Here is an 18937-nt window from a genome sequence, read left to right on the forward strand (position 1 = left end):
CTGAGTCTTAGAGCTTTGGTGCCATCATTAATATATATACTTAATTTAAATAGGAATCAACACTAAAAGCCCAGACTTCACCAGTATGCAATATATCCATGTAAGAAAACTGCACTTGTACCCCTTACATCTATAAAAATAAAAAATAGATAAAGGAATAAATAAACAAATGGAAATCAAGTAGTATATCTGTATCACAGAATTTACTCTTGTCTCATTCAGTTTGGTTTGTTTATTTAGAGTTAATATATTTCAGTAGAACAAGGAAAAGTACACAGTGGTTTTTTAAGATTATAATTATAATTTCCTGTGAAAATTCCAGCTTAGTGTTCCATTTCTCTCTTGCTTTTTGGTGGCATCGGACTTATTTTACATGGTGATCCAAAGCATATCACTGAATCTGCAAATCAATTCAAAACTATTATAATTTGCTTGTGCAAATGTCTTATGTTTTCTGTTATGTTAATGATCCAGATGGCAACAAGAACTTGTGAAGCAAATAATACAACATAATTTAGACAAAAATATACATGACATATTTATGTCTGATATTGAAAAATGAAGATTGTATAATGTATTGTGATACAACTTAAACTTTTGGAAGCAAGTTCCTTTTCAAAGTTTGAATTATTGTTCTGTCAGTTATTTATATTTGTTGTCGAGCAAACTTTTGGATCTAGATGTTGGATCTACATTCTCATTGGTAATATAGTGACAGTAAAAGCTACCTTTCAAAGATGTTTTAAAACCTAGGGAAAATATCTCTAGAGTATGTGGCTCATAACTTATACATAATCAATTCAAATCATAAAATTTTTATCATTATATCTTTAAAGTGAAAACAATGAAATTATCACAATAATAATCACCTTTCTATATATATGAATAAGATTTTGTTATAATTAAAATGACTTAGGCCAGGGGCGGTGGCTCACACCTGTAATCCCAGCACTTTGGGCTGACGTGGGTAGATCACGAGGTCAGGAGATTGAGACCATCCTGGCCAACACGGTGAAACCCTGTCTCTAATAAAAATACAAAAAATTAGCCGGGTGAGGTGGCGGGTGCCTGTAGTCCCAGCTATTTGGGAGGCTGAGGCAGGAGAATGGCAGGAACCCGGGAGGCGGAGCTTGCAGTGAGCCGAGTTGTCACCACTGCACTCCAGCCTGAGTGACAGAGCGAGACTCTGTCTCAAAAAAAAAAAAAAAAAAAAAAAAAAAAAAAAACAACTTAAAGACTTCAGGTTTTTGGAGGCAAATATTTTTTCTCATACATATTTTCTAGAAACTTGACCTACTGCATAATCATGAGCACAAGCATAATCTACACCTTATACCTATTTAGTGTTTAAAAAGTGTCATTCTACTGAGGTTGTGGGTTTTCTTTTTTCTTTTTTCTGTAAGGTATTACCTTGCTTATCTGTGAAGTTTCTGCTGGCCATTTAGCAGTTCCAGATGGCATGATTTCCTGTGGCCTGAATTCTTGCACATAGTGCACTGTCTTAGTTCTCCTCATTTGTGATCCACATCAGGAAGAGGCTCCACTGCTACATATGATGAAAGGCTAGCAGGCCATCGACAAATGTCACCGGGACTAAAATCTTGAAATGTTTTCTTCAGACTTGTTTAACTGCTGCGTATATACATTCACCCTGCGAGAAGAGGAAAACAACATTCAATTTCAGTAGGGTAGGAATCCGTTCATTTATATTCCAAAAGAAACACTCAAATTATAATCCATAATAGTTGTTCTATTATAGATGAGAGTGGAGTGTGTTCTCGTAAAATGGCAAAGAACTGGTTGATAAGAGGTCACCCTAAAGTGTTCTTGAACCTCTTTACTGATATTTTCCTGCATTATGTCTTTGCTAATCCTGCAGGAAAAATTACCTAGAGTGGTGTATAAGGTTCGTTTGTGTTCAATCCATGCATGACGGCTTTCACATATTTGTTTCACCTGAGATAATGTCTATAGCTATTTACATATTACTGCTTCTTGGTTATCATTAGAGGACACAAAGCAAGGATATTTACTTTAAAAGATGACAAAGATAAATCACTGGTTGAAACGGAAGTGTGCACTTTGGAGTGGAAATATAACCAAGTCAGTAATTTTTAAAGGAGGAATTTAGATTTTATTACAAAGTGTTCAAAAAAACGAAAGCTTCAAATTTCATATTGTTGGTACTGGGGTGATGCCTAGAAGTTAAAGATAAATCTTTAGATAACTCAACAAAATGCATGCCAATTTCTTGTTTATAAACTGAGTTTGACAAAATTGGGTAAAATTAAACTTTAGCTATGTTGGTAAATTTAGTGATAAATGATGTTGATTAATCTAAAAGTCTACCATTTTATTTGCACATGCTACTTAATAGTATGTACACATTTGTCCTCATGGTCAATCTTCTTCATAAACGTCTATTTAATTAATTCATTAATTATCTCAACATAGACAAATGTATTCTAGGAACTATGAGACACACAGGAAATATAACAAATAATGTGTTCATATTGAGGAAATATACAAGTTAAACAGTCAATTAAAATACAGAAGAATGTTCTGAGGAGTAAGCCATACATTTTATACTGTAAGTTAAAACTCTAGAACTTCAAACCTTTGTATTCCCCCAAACACACACACACACACACACAGACACACACACACAGCCTCACACACAGACACGCACAAACACAGGCACACACACACAAAAGTATATTTTGTATGCTTCCTTTAAGTGAGAATTTGCATATGAGATAAGAACAAAAGATAACATAAAATCAACTATTGAGAACAGACCTAGGTAAACATAATAAGATTTGTAATTTATATAAAATGTTTCTATAAGAATTATATGTAAAAATGGTCTGGAGCAGCTAATTTCTAATATTCATTTTTTTTAGAGGGTTTCTTAGTCTATTTTTGCTGCTATTTTGTATGCTTCCTTTAAGGTGAGAATTTTGCATATAAGATAGATAAGAACAAAAATGATAACATATTCTTCCTCCGAGTACTTAGTACTGACAATTAACTTCAAGGCCAGACAAAAAATAATAATAATAATAAGACAATCTTTATTTCTGTTTTCTGAATATTGCCCTAACCCATCCTACATTCCTCCAAGTACTGCGCTATTCTCTGTGGCTTCTCTAAACATTCCGACACATTGTAAGTAGTCTGAACATTAAATTCTCCGCACGATTCTCAATGTGAATACAGCATGTGTTTAACTGTGGTATCCTGACTGATTTAGAAGAAAATGTTCTATTTTATATGCTCAGAAAGTAAGCTCATCCTCATCAACGTCTCTTAAAGAGCACTTCTTATCATGTAATTTTGGTTCAAGACATTCCCTTTTATTAAGTTTAGTAAGCTAGAATCTTAGCAACGTGTTCAGTTTGTCTTTTCCCTCACTCCCAGCAGCTGAATGCTGTGATCCTCAACAACTCTCCTACTTTTGATTTCCTATCATCTGGTTTTTGATCTATTGCTATACTCTTATTTTGTTCCGTTTCAAGAGGTGACCCTCATCACAATCTTAGCTCCAAGGTCTTGAAGGCAGAGTCCTCACGAGTGAGATTAGTGCCCTTGTAATAGAGACCCAACGGAATTTGTTTGCCTTCCACCATGTGAAGATGCAGCAAGAATGGGGGTCTTTGCCAGACACCAAATGTGCCTACACCTTGGTCTTAGACTTTTGAGTCCCCAGAATGGTGAGAAATAGAATTCTGTTGTTTATAAACTACCCAGGAGAAGGTATTTTGTCATAGCAGCTTGGATGAAGACGCTTGGCTTTTAGATATTATCTCTGTGCTAAAATGGCTAAACTGAATGTCTGTCTCTCAAAGACAATTTTTTGAATATTGTATATTCCTACCAGGTTCAGATTTTAGTCCTACCTGAAGTCTCTCCTGCATTAGTTCTATTTACTACCCAAAAAAATCACACAAAAACAAAATGACTTCATTGTCTCCTGTGTTTAGAATATAATTTGTAAACAATGTGCTTGTATAAAGGCAAAGAGTTAAAAATAATAACAGAGAAACTGTAAAAAAAAAAAAAAAAAAGAGGTAAGATTGCAAATGATAAATCCTAAAACATATTTACGACAGTGGCAGCTTTTAACACATTTGTCTCTGTTTAGTAAATTTCACCCCATCATTTTGCTTTTATTTCAGAAACATCAACATGAATATTATCACTTAATCAATGTTAATGTCCTAAGAGACTATATAACAGACCTGCGGTTCACTACCTACCGGAATTTTTTGTTGAGTGTAAATAAAATGAAACAAAAAAGAAAATAAGCCATCAATACGATAATTTTTGTTTCTATTGAAAACTGCTCTAATTCAAGAGCATTTGACTACTTGCAACCAGGGAAACTAAAAACAATGGAAACCTTTAATAACCCCATGTCAAATATTGAAAGAATGTAAAACGATCTGATTTTTATTTATAAACATTTGGCACATTTCTACTGTACAGCCACAAAATCATAATATCAAATATGATGCTTTTATAAATTGTACCTTTAAACTTGCCCTAAATTTTTAATAGAATTTATTACCAAGATTTCTCAGTACTTTCACACCTAAAATTGTTAAAATGTTCATCATCCCAGTATTTCATATAAAAATGAAATATGTATTTAGTTCAGTGAAATTGGGCTCAGTTAAAAAAACTGACTTCTTTTTACATTTTGCTATTTGGTTATGATATAAAAATTTATTTTAATATTTTCAAAAGAATTTTAAAGCAATACCAATTTTGTCATTGTGTATTTGATTAATAGCTCTTTTGGGAAGGAATTACCCTAACAATTACTGTAGGTATTCAAGTAAAATTTTTCTAGTTCTATTTTAATATTATGTTATGAGATAAATTTCTTTTACTTTCCTTCTTACTTTTATAAGAGGAATTATTTATCTTCAGAATTCATAAACATAAACCTCAAGATATGGTCCTATATGAATGATAAAATGAATTTCAAACTGTCTAAAGTGGAATGATTTGCTGTTCTAACTGGATTTCTATACTTGTGAAGATAAATAAATGGATGTATTGTTTCTAATATGCTAACCATCCAAATACACACACACACATATATATATATACCCATATGTAGATATATATTTATATAGTAGGAGAGTAGCTTTATTTTTCTTCAACATCCTTCTCATCAATAAGCTGACAATTAAAACCATATTTCTCTAAACTTTGTTCTCATATTGAAATCCATATTAAAACTCCAGCAGCACAAAAGCATGGTAACAAAAAGTGTTGAATATAAAAAAATCAATTACAACCAAAATAATCCCAATTGAAAATGTATTTGAGAACTCTGTTTCTACAACAGTTATTATTAAAGTTTGAACACTTACTGGCTTGGTATAAAATAAGTGAATAAAATATATCCAGTTTGAACATTTCATTATCTCCAGTTAAATATTTCCCTCTTCTTGAAGTTACCATTTTTTGAAATAAAATAAATGGTTTAATCTATTCATCTATATGGCAGGTAAGGTGAAATAAATGTGTTTTTGGAATTTTGATTATCACAGAATTATAGTATTTGCTATTTTACCACAAATATTAAATGTATATGGTCCTCATGGCCCTGTGGAGTTTTTTGCAACATATTAATATTGTTAGATTATTTTCTATTACTGTTAAAAAAGAAAACACTGGAGCTTATTTATGTTAATGCATAACTCAATACAGTTTGTGTGTGTGTGTGTCTGTGTGTGTGTGTGTGTGTGTGATAGAGACACAGAGAGAGAGAGAGAAGTTGAGATATTTTCAACCCTATATTCCTTACCTTACATCCAAATCTCTGGATCCAAATTCCAAAGAGGCAAAATAACAGTCCATCGTTCAAGTATGTTGTGAATGACGATGTGAATGCAGAGTGTGAGTAAAGTTATAACCTCAATCTTCTGAACCTTAGACTGGTGAAATTTGTTGTTTGTTGTTTGCTTGTTTGTTTTGAGACAATGTCTCACTTCTTCACCCAGGCTGGAGTGCAATGGTGCGATCTCAGCTCACTGCAGCCTCTGCCTCCCAGGTTCAAGTAATTCTCCTGCCTTGGCCTCCCCAGTACCTGGGATTACAGGCATGTGCCACCACAGGTGGCTAATTTTTGTGTTTTTAGTAGAGACGGGATTTCACCCTGTTGGTCAGGCTGGTCTTGAACTCCTGACCTCAAGTGATCCACCCACCTTGGCCTCCCAAAGTGCTGGGATTACAGACGTGAGCCATCGCACCTGACCTGTTTTTTGTTTATTTGCTTGTTTTTATATGTATTGTAGGAGAAAAGAAACCTAAAATTGAAGAAAGACTCAAATTCCAGTCCCACTTCTGATCTTTAATATATTTGTAACTGAAGCAAGTCTATTATATTTTGTGAATTTTAGCTTTCTCATTTACTTAGTGGGTATAGCAGTAATTACTTTAGTGTTGTTATGGATATCTGGTGGTTTAAAATATATGAAACTGCTTTTAAACTGTTCCATTAATAATCCATTGCTTCAATTTTATGAATATTCTTCTGTTGTATATGTTTCTCATATACAGTTAAAATATGAAAGTATTGCTCAGTGCTTTATTTAATTAATTTTAGATTTATCAGTGTAGTGGTAGGTCATGTGATCTATGTATATCTCAAAATCATATTAGTTATCATAGGCTTAAAACTGAACTTTGTATTAAGATTTAAACACTGTATCTTATTGGAGCTGGAAGAGATAATAACCTGCTGTTCGACTTCTTTGCTTCTTCTTAAGCATTAGATTTTCGACTGAGCAAAATAAAAAATTATTCCTCTAAAGATGGAAACCTCTATGTCTGTCAGTTTCCAAAGTATTTCTCAATGCTATTATGGGACTCCTTGAGGGATACTGGGAAATGTTAGATGAGGAAGATTTTCACTATCTCTTGTGCCCACAGTTTTAAACCTTCTATCCCCTGAGTCCTGCCTCTGGAGATGTCATGCAAGCTGGAAACTCAGCCAAATTCAGACTCTGGAACTGAACATGCAAAGCTATGCTCTGTGTGGAGTTCACACACTGTTGGTTTGTCCCTGTGGGTCTTTGTCAACACTGTGTTTCTTGTAGCACAATTAGTTAGTTATTTTAAAAATGAAATAAATAAACAATAGTTTCTCTAATGTGAAAAAAAATCTTGCATACATCATGTAGATGAAATTGAGAAATAAGGCAAAATAAACTTCTGGTAGCAAGCAGTGAATTAGAAACAGCTGCAGCAAAGACGGTACTAAGAGAGAAAGCGTAATTAAACCAGATGTTGTAAAACATGCAATTTAAAATGATATACAACATTGATTTTAAATATAAATGTAAATAAAAGGGATGGATCAGAAGTATAATTAACACCAAAAGGAAACAAAAATAAACTTGGTAAAAAATAAATTAGAATGATATACCATAATTGACTTTGCTCAGACAACAAGATATTTCTTAGTGAAGGGAGATTTTTCCTGATTTTTAAATTCAGTGCTGCTCAATCAAATATGCATTTAGCAGAGTCTCAGTAGGCCCTTCAATGATGATAAACCTCAGAGACAATAAAACAAGGAAAATGTGCTTTCTTAACATTAAAAAAATACAGTCCAAGCTATTCTCTCTCTCTTTTTTTTTTTTTTTTTTTTTTTTGAGACAGGGTCTCAGTCTCTTACCCAGGCAGGAGTGCAGTGACACCATCAGGGATCCCTGTAACCTCTGTGTCCCCCAGGCTTGGGTGTTCCTCTTCCCTCAGTTTTCCTGGTAGCTGGGACTACAAGCACAGGCCACCATACTCCACTACTTGTGGTATTTTTTTTAGAGACATGGTTTCGACATGTTGCCCAGGCTGGTCTAGAACTCCTGGACTCAAGAAATCCACCCATTTTGGCCTCCCAAAGTGCTGCAATTACAAGCGTGAGCCACCGTGGCCAGCCCAAGCTATTCTATTTCATGCTTTCAAAAAATTTTTGCAATCCTAGGGACTAGGGAACTCAAAATAATGAGACTTATTTAAAAATATTAACTTAAACACTGATTTGCTCAAATTTCTAATCTTAGCCTAAATTTTTTCCTCACATTGACTACCACTTTCCTTTCACCCTGAAACTAAGTTCAGCTACATTTCCTGAAGAACCACAGGCCCATACATGTCTCCTCCTGATCTTGCTTCTCCTTCATCAATTTAGTATCAGTCTATGCTTGTACTTTATTGTGCTAACTGCTGTCAGGTCTGGTAATTGTTATATTTGAAATTGACGCCCAGGCTCTCCACATCAGGGATGGCTATTGAGGTGAGAAGCAGAGACTAACTCATTGGGAGAAGTGAGGGAGACCAGTTAAGAGAGAAGTGGCTGGGAGGCTGGGTTTCCTTCCAAGAAGACAGTATAAGAATGTCCAGATGAGGAACTCACATATGCTGCAACCCTGGAGACAGTCAGGGACACCCTAAGGAAGTAGCTTTCTGCGCAAAATTTGACATTAGACATATTGTATTTGAATTAGTTACAAACTTAGTATATATAAACTCTCCTCCAAAACAGCAATCTTTATTAGATAGCAAGTTTTAGGAAAAGTCAGTCCAGCCCTAGTCATACCAGGACCACAACACAATGTTGAATATTCCAAATCAATAAAATGCCGAGGACTGTATTATGTTGCTAGAAGCAAGCAAATATACCCTGCAAAGTGTTCTGAGGAAGCCACACAAAACAACCATTCTAAAATTACACCCAGGTGTTAATTTATAGAAGTATGACTGAGTGACAACATGAAGAGGCCAATTCCATTAACAGAAGAACTTACTACTTACATTTCACAAAGGAAGGGTACATCCCGTGCTTCAGAGGGACACAAGATGGTCCAGAGACAGAAGGCAAGAATAAAAGGGAAGCCTTAGTCGGAGTCTGTATTGGGGTTCCCGTGGAAAAGGCAGGACAGGACAAGGTGCATGGGTTAGGATTGGCTAGATTCGGTCATTCTGATGGACTCTGGGGGATAGGGGCTGTCCTTAGTTGTCTGACACCTAGGCTTGGGATGATTTAGACCAGAGGAATAATGGCTTGGTGTGTGAGGGTGAGATAAAGAGAGTGGTTGGCTGGCATATGAAAGGCATGCTTGTAGGAAAATTGCTGTATTTAAGAATAAGCTAGCCCTGGAAGGGGCAGCCTCTCCCTGCGTCTATAATGGGTCTGAGGCTCCGAAATGCCAGAGCATAAAGAATGTAGAAATTAAGAAAACATAGTTAATACAGTTGGTCTTGTGGAATGGATACCAAATAGAGAAACCGAGAAAACCAAAACAGAACAAGAACGCCCCTCTAACAGATGCTCCTTCAATGATAACCCTTTTCTGTTTCCCACAGGCAATTGTAGCTCTAAGGCACAGTTATCCAGAGACCTCACTGGCAGAGGCTGATGAAGAGGTGAATTAGGGACAAGAGAACACACAGCACAAAGGACTTCTGGAATTTCATCAGAGTTCTCTCCCCAGACGACATGACTGGAACATCAACTCTCTGATGCTGTTGGGAAATAATCAGTATTTATGAAGTTGGCAGTACATGCCACACTGGATGCACCCACATGCCCTGAATCTTATGGCTTTGTTATGGAAGCAAAAGAAGTCAGCATGATCTCCATTACCAACTGTCCGCCTCTTAAAGGATAAAGTCTTCCCTTGGATCACCAGAGCTCCCCATCTCACTAAGTTTACGCTAAGGGATGGTGAGGCAGGATTTGGAATCTTCCAGAAGTTCATTCAGTGAGTTTCACAATCCCCAGGTGTACTCCACAGGCTGCAAATACTGACTCCACTACATCATGTAACATTTGCTCACATACCAAAAAATGTGATGGGAAAAGTTTTAAGTTATTAGAGCGAAAAGGATTTTAAGAAAGGAAAGTAGTTTTAACATGAAGTAAATATTTTATTAGTAAGATTCCTAAGCCTGATTCATATGTGAAGAAAAATCATATTGCTATGAAAAAAAATAATGAGAGAAAAAGAAGACATTATTTAAAGTAAAAAATAAGAGTAATCATAAATAGCCGAACAGATACTGGTGAATGTTTGATTGGCAAGTTAGCAAGTCAATTTTGGCGCAGGGGGTGGGGGACTAAGAAAATCATTCACTTACTATTAGGGATCAAAAATAAGTTAGAAATTGTTCTGAGTGTCAGAGTTTGGACCATATGTACAATAGGTGCTGACCTGATATAGTAAAATATCTGTAAGTGTTACGAATGTTGCAAAAAGGGAAATGCAAGCCATCATAGAAGCTCTCCCTTGGGCCAAAAACTAGGGGAACCAAATTTTCTGTGGTATCATCATTCGTAAATCCTTTCTTCTTAATCACTCTTAAATCCATTCTTTCATCCTCTATAAGCTATACGAACTTAGACCAGTTACTTAACATGTCCTAGTTTTCTCTACTAAATATGGCATCAAGATAATTGCACTTAAAACATAATGGGTTTATATTAAATGAGTTAATACATATACGATACAATAATATCTAGAAGAAAATAAATGTTAGCTGCTATTAACTTTTTATTGTATTATTAGAGTTACTATTTTAAAATTGTTAATTCATCTGGTATTCATTCTGTGTGTGTTGGCAACAATGGCCTAAAATTCTCCTCAAATGGTCCATGTTATGGGCCGAAGTGTTAACTTATTCATATCCCAAATGTGTGTTGTGTGTATGTCTTAAAACTACCTAGTCATTCTATGTCTGTGTCTCTAGTTCTCTTGGTGACTAGCTATATAAAGTTTGTACAAATATTCACCAAACTTTTAACAGTAATTCTTTCTTAGTCTGTGTGGTGGGGAGAGTAATTTAATTACTTAAAAATATGTTTACAGGTATATCAGTATAGTTTTAATAAATAATTATTACATTTATAACAAAAAACTAATGCAGAAACAGAAAAGCAAATACTGTATGTTCTTATTTATAAGTGAGAACTAAACATTGATTATACATGGACATAAAGATGAGAACAATAAACAGTGGGGAAAACAAGAGTGGGGAGAGAATGAGAGAGGAAAGAACTAAAAAATTACCTGTGCTCACTACCTAGGAGATGGATTCGTTTATACTTTAAATCTCAGCATCACACAATATACTTTTGTAACAAATTTGCACATGTACTGCCTGAGCCTGTAATAAAAATTGAAAAAGAAATTGATCTTTAAAAGGATAGAACAATCAATACTGACTTAAACTATAACATCTACAAGTGAAAATTCTAGTGTGTCATGTAATAATTTGGGAGTGAAAACTGTCACACTGCAGTGGTCTGACAGCACTAACCAATAAAGTAAATTTCCATGGAAGCTATTGGTAGTTATGAGAAACCCAGATGGTATATATGAAACAGTGAGTTATACAGCAACACAGCACTCCCTCTCCGTCTCTCTGCCCCGTCTCTCTCTCTCTCTCTCTCTCTCTGTATCTCTCTGTCTCTCTCTATCATTCTATTTCACAAACACCGACTAAAGAGGTGAAATATTTTTACTGACTTAAAAAGTTATTACTTATTTGTCACCAAAATTACAAAGCTGAAACTATGTCTTCATGATATAAAGGCATATAAATGTTTTATCCATTGCCATGTCGTCTGATTTTAAAATTCAGAATTAATGCAATGTTCCAAAGCATATGTTAAACAATGTACACAAAACTCATACAATCTACATATCTTATAGCAAAAACCACAAATCTATGAAATGTCTACACATTGGAATCTTTATTTTCTTTTAATATGCTCTAGAAGATACAAATGGCAGTTCATGGACCAGGTATAGATTCTCTCTTGAGTCAATGAAGCTCTGGTCTTTCCTTTAATTTGATGGGAATGTAACATGCTGCTTTGAGATTTCTCAGTAAGAGATGAAATGCCTTCATGACAGATAGAGCTATGGGGTATTTCTGGGTATAGGAACCAAATAACTTTCTTTTTTTTTTTTTTTTTTTTTTTTGAGACGGAGTCTGGCTCTGTCGCCCAGGCTGGGGTGCAGTGGCCGGATCTCAGCTCGCTGCAAACTCCGCCTCCCGGGTTCCCGCCATTCTCCTGCCTCAGCCTCCGGAGTAGCTGGGACTACAGGCGCCCACTACCTCGCCCGGCTAGTTTTTTGTATTTTTTAGTAGAGACGGGGTTTCACCGTGTTAGCCAGGATGGTCTCGATCTCCTGACCTCGTGATCCGCCCGTCTCGGCCTCCCAAAGTGCTGGGATTACAGGCTTGAGCCACCGCGCCCGGCCCAAATAACTTTCTTTAGCTGAAAAACATATTATCTATTCCTTAGTTCAGTTCCTCTTTTCACTGTATTGTAAAAATTCATCCATCTCTTTTGAAGCGTGTATGTGTATTTGTGTTGTGCCAATTCAACTTAAACATTTTATTGTTTAATGATCTTTAGACCCAAATGAAAGCTTTTTTCCAAAATAGATATTAAATTATATGTATCTTTCCTGATTATTAAAATGCCATACCTCAGTTATCTGTAAAAATAATGATATGGTTAAATAATTGATCAAGTTAGCTTCTTAAGATAACTGTATCCATTAGGTCAACTAGTGATCGAGATTTTGGTGGAGATTCTTTTTATATTCCATAAATTAAAAATTAAATATTATGTTACAATACTGCCAGAAGGTAGGTACCTGGTTTACTCGATGTAAATACATGATGTTTAAGGAGAGAAAATAAAAGGCCCAAGGATGTAAATAAGCACATAAGCAACAATAACAAACAACATCTATCACTGTTCTTATACTTTGTAAATAAAAGGAGAGATATAAAATTCTCTTTAAAGCACACATCACTTAATCACTTTTCTGCTTCAAACAGAGGAAGTCTCTGAAGCCAGATGACTGTTTCATTGAGTTTCATGATAAGGAAAAGCTTTGAAAAAGAAGATCAGTGCAGAAACTATCTTCTCTGGGCCAGAGGGGAAACTGGGGAGATGTAGCAAGAAGCTCTGCATGAGACTCTGGAAAGATCCTGAATTATGGACTTCAGAATTAGGTCTCTCACAATTACAGGGAGATGCTGACTATTTCAGCTTTTCTTGGAGTAACAGATCAATTTTGTCAAGAGTAGGTTAATAAATCATGAAAGGAAGGTCAGGCGCAGTGGCTCACACCTGTACTTCCAGCACTTTGGGAGGCTGAGGTGGGTGAATTACGTGGTCAGGAGTTCAACAGCAGCCTGGCCAACATGGTTAAAATCCCGCCTCTACTAAAAGTACAAAAAATTAGCCAGGCATGGTGGTGTGCGCCTGCAGTCCCAGCTACTCGGGAGGCTGAGGCAGGAGAATTCCCCAGAGGTGGAGGTTGCAGTGAGCCAAGATTACTCTATGGTACTCCAGCCTGGGCAACAGAGCAAGGCTCCATCTCCAAAAATAAATAAGTAAATAAATCGTGGAAGGAGATTTTTGTAGATGAACTAAGGAAATGGCCAGTGTTGAGATCTGAATAAAGAGATGAAAACCAAACAAAGGAAACAATTTGAAGTAAAAAATACAAAAAGAGGCAATTGTGTAGAGGAAATAATTGGAAAACAAATGGTGTTATAGATCTAATATGTGCGTGTTGAAAGATCAAGAAAGAAAGTAGATCAGATGGGGAGAGGCAATGAGTAAAAAAAGTACCAGAAGATGTGTTTTCTGATTGGTTTTTCGGCAAATAATAGATTTGAATAGTAGATTGAAAGATTTTTTTGAGTTTCAGACAGAATTATTCAGGGAAAACGTATACGTATATTTAATTTTATTTTAGGAAATTCTTAAGCAACAAAAATAAGATTAAAAACTGCCAAGCAAGTTATAGGAGGGGAGTGACTAACAAATATTTCTGATACTTTTATGTTTTTTCTTTCAGATGCCAAAAAAAAAGGTCCTTGAAGAAATATTTCTTTCAACTCTTAATTAAGGGATCCAAGGTAAGTGAGAATCTAGTCTAGGTTACTATAAACGTGCCCATTGTTGCGATTTTTTTAATCAAATGATACATCACTCATATTAATAATATACATCTGCATCAGAAAACAGGAGATAGTCAATATTACTGAAAGACTTCATAACTAGCGAGGTTCAAAAGCCAAAATGTCTCTTGAGTTCTCTGTATTGATCTCTGGGAACCCACTCAGTTTCCGTCTTGATGATGTGTGTCCCAACCTTAATAATTTGGGAACATTTGGAAACTTTGTTTGAAAATTACAGAAATTACAATATACCGTTGCTGTGGATAATGCATTTTTCTTCCTATTCTATATGCTTTCATAAGATAAATAAATAAATAAATTGGTACTAGATGAAACCTACTTTGTTTAGTTAGTTTGTCAGTTTCAAGTAAAGACCACTGATGCTGGTAGAGTGAAGAGCCTGTTGCAGAGGGATGTCAGAAGCAGGAGTGACCGCCACATCCTCATGTCAATATGTCAAAAGCAACTTTGCATAAGGGAAAGTTTGGAGAGAGAGGTTCTGACAAAATTCTGATGCAAGGATATTGAATAAATCATTCTCGGTTAGTTGTAGGGAAAGTTCTGTTGAAAATTTCTGGAGATCATATTAAAAAAAGAAGTTGGATTTAACCATTCCACAATGTATACATCTATCAAAACATCATGTTGTATACCATAAAGACATGCAATTATTATTTGACAATTAAAAAATATATAAATATATATGTATTTTTAAGTAGAAGTTGGAGAATATAACTGCTGATTCTCAGCAGAGGAGCCAAAGCTTCTAAAATGAATGCAATTGAATGGTAGAAGGACGGTAACACAGCCTGTTGGGAGAATCAGAAACTGGGGCATGATGAATTGCAATATCTCTAGAAGGACATGAAGTAATAATAGAGGGCTGAAAGTCAAAATGCAAGGTGTGGTAATTGTGTGGTAGAAAGTAATAGTTATGGTAAAAGAAAAATTTAGAAAATCAGAAAAAAAAATCTGTACATAGATTCATAAATGAAATAGATGTTAGAATAGAGGACTTCACTGCAGCTGACCTACAGTTAGATAGTGAATACTTACATCTTTTGCCAATTTTAATTGATCATGTGTAATTAGGAAGCTATAGAATAGCCCAAAATCTCTTCCATAATGAATATCAAACATTATTAATAACACTAATGATTCAATGAGGAAAATTAATTGTCAGCAACCATGCTTCACTTATGAGAAAAGCAGATGGATCCTGGATGCTAAGTTGATTATTATGACTTGAATAATCTGGTTCCACCAACAGCCTCTGTTGTACCACATATGGTGAGAGCTGTTTATGATGTCCAATGGGATTATGGGACAGATGTGCCATCATAAACTTGTGTGATGTAAAGTCTAAAAGTAAAGCTCCATACATGTGCTGTGTTGACATCTGGTAAAATTGGAAAGGCTTTGGATGGCTTCACCACAGGTTTCCCTCTCCACTCTGCTTCCATGGATAAGGTCTTCTAGTCAAATGACTCTCCTCACCAGGGTGATCAGGCACAGTTCTAGCTTATTGTCAAGTAGCAGTTTTTGGCTCCCTGCCAGCCTACAGCGTCACTAAAGCCAGGTCTTCACATTCTCCTGCAGAAACCAGAGGAAATCTCACTCTCTTGATTCTACAAAGCCTGCCTCTCACAGCCCCTGGTTGTTATTCTATTCCTGGGCACAAGTCCTCTGTGGTCCTGCATGCATGTGACATCCTCCTCCAGAGGGCTGTGAGTTATCAGTGCCTAATAAACTGCTGTCAACCTCCCTGTCCAGAGTTGGGTGGTCACGTGTTCTGCTCTCACCAAAAACCCAGGGTAGGAGTCCCACTCGGCAACAGTTGGAATAGGAGGTGATTAAAACAACTTGATTCTTGCTTTTTATTACCATTCCCATGTTGGGAGGAAGAAACGTTTGCTTTCCTTTTGCATTGGAAGGACTGCGATATATACTTCCTGTCTTCCTTTAAGGTACCTGGAAAAGGCTGTTTTTTCTCGGCATGGTTGACACAATGATATTTACTGATATTTGGTGTGCTAAACACTGCTTTAATATTTCTATAATATCTGCATTGCATATTATTATGTTTTTATTTACAGATTGTATTTTATAAGAACATCATCATATCTGACCCAAAATAAGTAAGAATCCAGCTTATGTTACTATGCTTAGGATCAAACACCAGAACTTCATTGCAAGATTCTAATGTTGAGCTGCAGCTGCCCTAGAAGATAAGAACTGGCCCAGTACCAGTGGGAGAACTAAGGGAGAACTAAGTGATTAGGGATTTTTGAAAGCAGCAAAGGCTTAGAAAGGATGACTACTCTATTTCACCCATGCCCATTCTGGCCACTTTCTTGTGCTCACTTAGATCCCAAATTAGGAGTGACTGGGGAATCTGAAACTGGGTTTGTAAATCCTGAGCTCTCGCTCTGCTGTGTTGTTGACTGACCTATATTTCTCACGAATCTAAGGAAATATGGTGGTGGGGTAAGTCTACTGTGTTGATGGGCTTAGCCTGATTGTTCATCTGAATTCAAGTTTGTTAGTGCTAGTTTCTCAGAATGGGTTTTGCAGTACACCATGGAATTGTTTGAAGATTAATGTGATACCATAGATAAGGTACTTCTTATAGTGACTAACATATATTCAGTTCTAAATAAATTATTTTGTGTGTTGTTGGCACACGTGCTTCCTACTTTTTCTTAATAGAGTATTCACATTTGTCAGATGTCAAGTTTCCAGCTCATTGGACAAATGCCAATATTAATCAAAAATATGTGTTGTCTTCAAAATATTGAAATCATATTTATATATTATGAAGAAATGTGTGTTCAGTATTGAATTAGCATATGCAAATTCAACATATGGGGTTTCAAAAAAGCAACAAACAATGAGTATGATTTCATCCAGTGAGGTTATAGAAAATTATAATGTGTCCAAAGTAAAATGCATTTGGCGTAGTTTCTGCTGTGATTATGCTGTTGTTAAATATAATTTTTCTGATTTCTCTTTCTTACATATGCTTGATGAACTAGGAACCTCTAGTTATCTATTCCATTATTAACACAGAGATAAGCTAATTTCAGACTTAATATAGAAAAATATTTATTTGGGGACTGGGTCATATTATTTCTCTTCCAATACTCCAACACCTGTTAAATAAACCTCCAACAAAATACACTAATCAATTCTAATTTGTCTTCTTACAGAAAAAAACTGAAAATACATTCTTGTTTGAATTTTATTTACTTAATACTTTATTAATTTATTAAATCTTTTATTTTACAATCTTCTTTTGAAGACATGTGGCTTAAATATTTTGAATCATATTCACCTACAATCACAAAGATTCTCCTTAAGTTTATTTAATATCACAGTCATTATTTTATATTTTTCTGTCATGGATTGAAAATAAGTTGCAAAATATATGGCTTTTTGACAAACTTTGTCTTCCTCAAAGTCAAGTTCAAAATGTTTTGTTATGAAATTTTTATCTAAAAGCGAAAATTAGTAAAAATGACAAAAGTTTCAAAAGATCAGTCACTTTTTGGCATTTGATACCACTTCTGCCATAAGAAGACTATAAAATATATCTATTCTAGAGGTCTTATATTTGTCCTTTAATTTTCTTTATCCTTTTTAGATATAATTGGGCAAGTTCTCATCGCATCAGTTTCTGAGTCTGAGCAATCCACTATAATGTCATTCCATAAAAAGTAAACACTTTCAAGGCCTCTCAAAGGTATGTTTTGTTATTCTGTGTAGAGTAGGTCCTTTCATAGCTTACAATCTTTACCTCACTAATTTAGATCCTCAAAATTCACTGTCCTATCAAGAATTATAAATATATATAAAGACACACACATAATTTTGTGTTTTATTATGTATTGTATACTGTATATATATATATGTTTTTTAACGTGCGTTTTATTTATAATGTCATATATGATGTTTACAATATATTATGATAATGCATTTATAAATATTTGTTTGGAGTTGGAAGGAGCCAGGAAGTAGCCTTCATTGTCCCCACTTTCTATTCTTTATGCCTATATATTTCTTGTAGGATTTAAGTGATTTATCCCCCTGATTCCTCCAGCTGTAATAGTATTCATATAAATATTTTAGTTAAAAATACCTAAAAATATATTTTTATGGTGAACACTGTCAAAATTATACCTAACTATATAATTAGAACAGAAATCTATTATATTAGGGGATGGTACACACACAAACACAGAATGACCGGATTTGGAATGCTTATTACCAATATCTGAAATAATAACATAAGAGTTTATTTAAGATGAATCTTTGTCCCTTACTGATTGTAATTTCCCTTACAAAATGACCCAGTAATCATATAGTCATCATGAGCATGGTATAGTGAAAGCATAACCATGTCATTCCCAACTTGACTGATAGCTGATGTATAAAATGAGGACGAGGAGGATTTAATTAATATGTCGAGCAGGATGAGAGAGTTTAACCACCTATATAGTTTTCTTTATTTCTTTTTTCTTTTTTTTTTTTTTTTTTTTTTTAGATGGAGTCTTGCTCTGCCACCAGGCTGGAGTGCAGTGGCCTGATCTCGGCTCACTACAACTGCCGCCTCCCAGATTCAAGCAGTTTTCCTGTCTTAGCCTCCCGAGTAGCTGGGACTACAGGTGGTAGCCACCACACCCAGCTAACTTTTGTATTTTTAGTGGAGACGGGATTTCACCGTGTTGGCCAGGATGGTCTCAATCTCTTGACCTCATGATCTGCCCACCTCAGCCTCCCAAAGTGCTGGGATTACAGGCATGAGCCACCATACCTGGCCTATAAGTTTCTATATCAGACAAAGAAAGGAAACATGATATCTGAAATCCGTTTTTCAAGAATGTTAACTCTATAATTTCACTATGAGACCAAAGTAGCCCAAGGACCC

General features: G+C 35.3%; 2 long non-coding RNA genes across 3 annotated transcripts; one reads left to right on the top strand and one right to left on the bottom strand.

Moving 5' to 3' along the window:
* Nucleotides 1-231: 231 nt before the first annotated feature.
* On the bottom strand, nucleotides 232-11168 carry LOC126950769 (uncharacterized). 2 transcript variants are annotated; one of them, XR_007724285.1, is made up of 3 exons: nucleotides 11088-11168; nucleotides 1411-1651; nucleotides 232-400 (listed from the first exon to the last, which is right to left on the bottom strand). It is a non-coding gene; the product is annotated as an uncharacterized LOC126950769 (long non-coding RNA). The 2 variants fall into 2 exon arrangements; XR_007724284.1 differs by lacking the exon at nucleotides 11088-11168 and adding an exon at nucleotides 8833-9324.
* On the top strand, nucleotides 9390-18651 carry LOC126950766 (uncharacterized). Its single transcript, XR_007724281.1, has 4 exons — nucleotides 9390-9782; nucleotides 13908-13968; nucleotides 17654-17752; nucleotides 18554-18651. It is a non-coding gene; the product is annotated as an uncharacterized LOC126950766 (long non-coding RNA).
* The last annotated feature ends 286 nt before the right edge of the window (nucleotides 18652-18937 follow it).

This window comes from Macaca thibetana, chromosome 3, assembly GCF_024542745.1.
Source record: "Macaca thibetana thibetana isolate TM-01 chromosome 3, ASM2454274v1, whole genome shotgun sequence".
NCBI lineage: Eukaryota > Metazoa > Chordata > Mammalia > Primates > Cercopithecidae > Macaca > Macaca thibetana.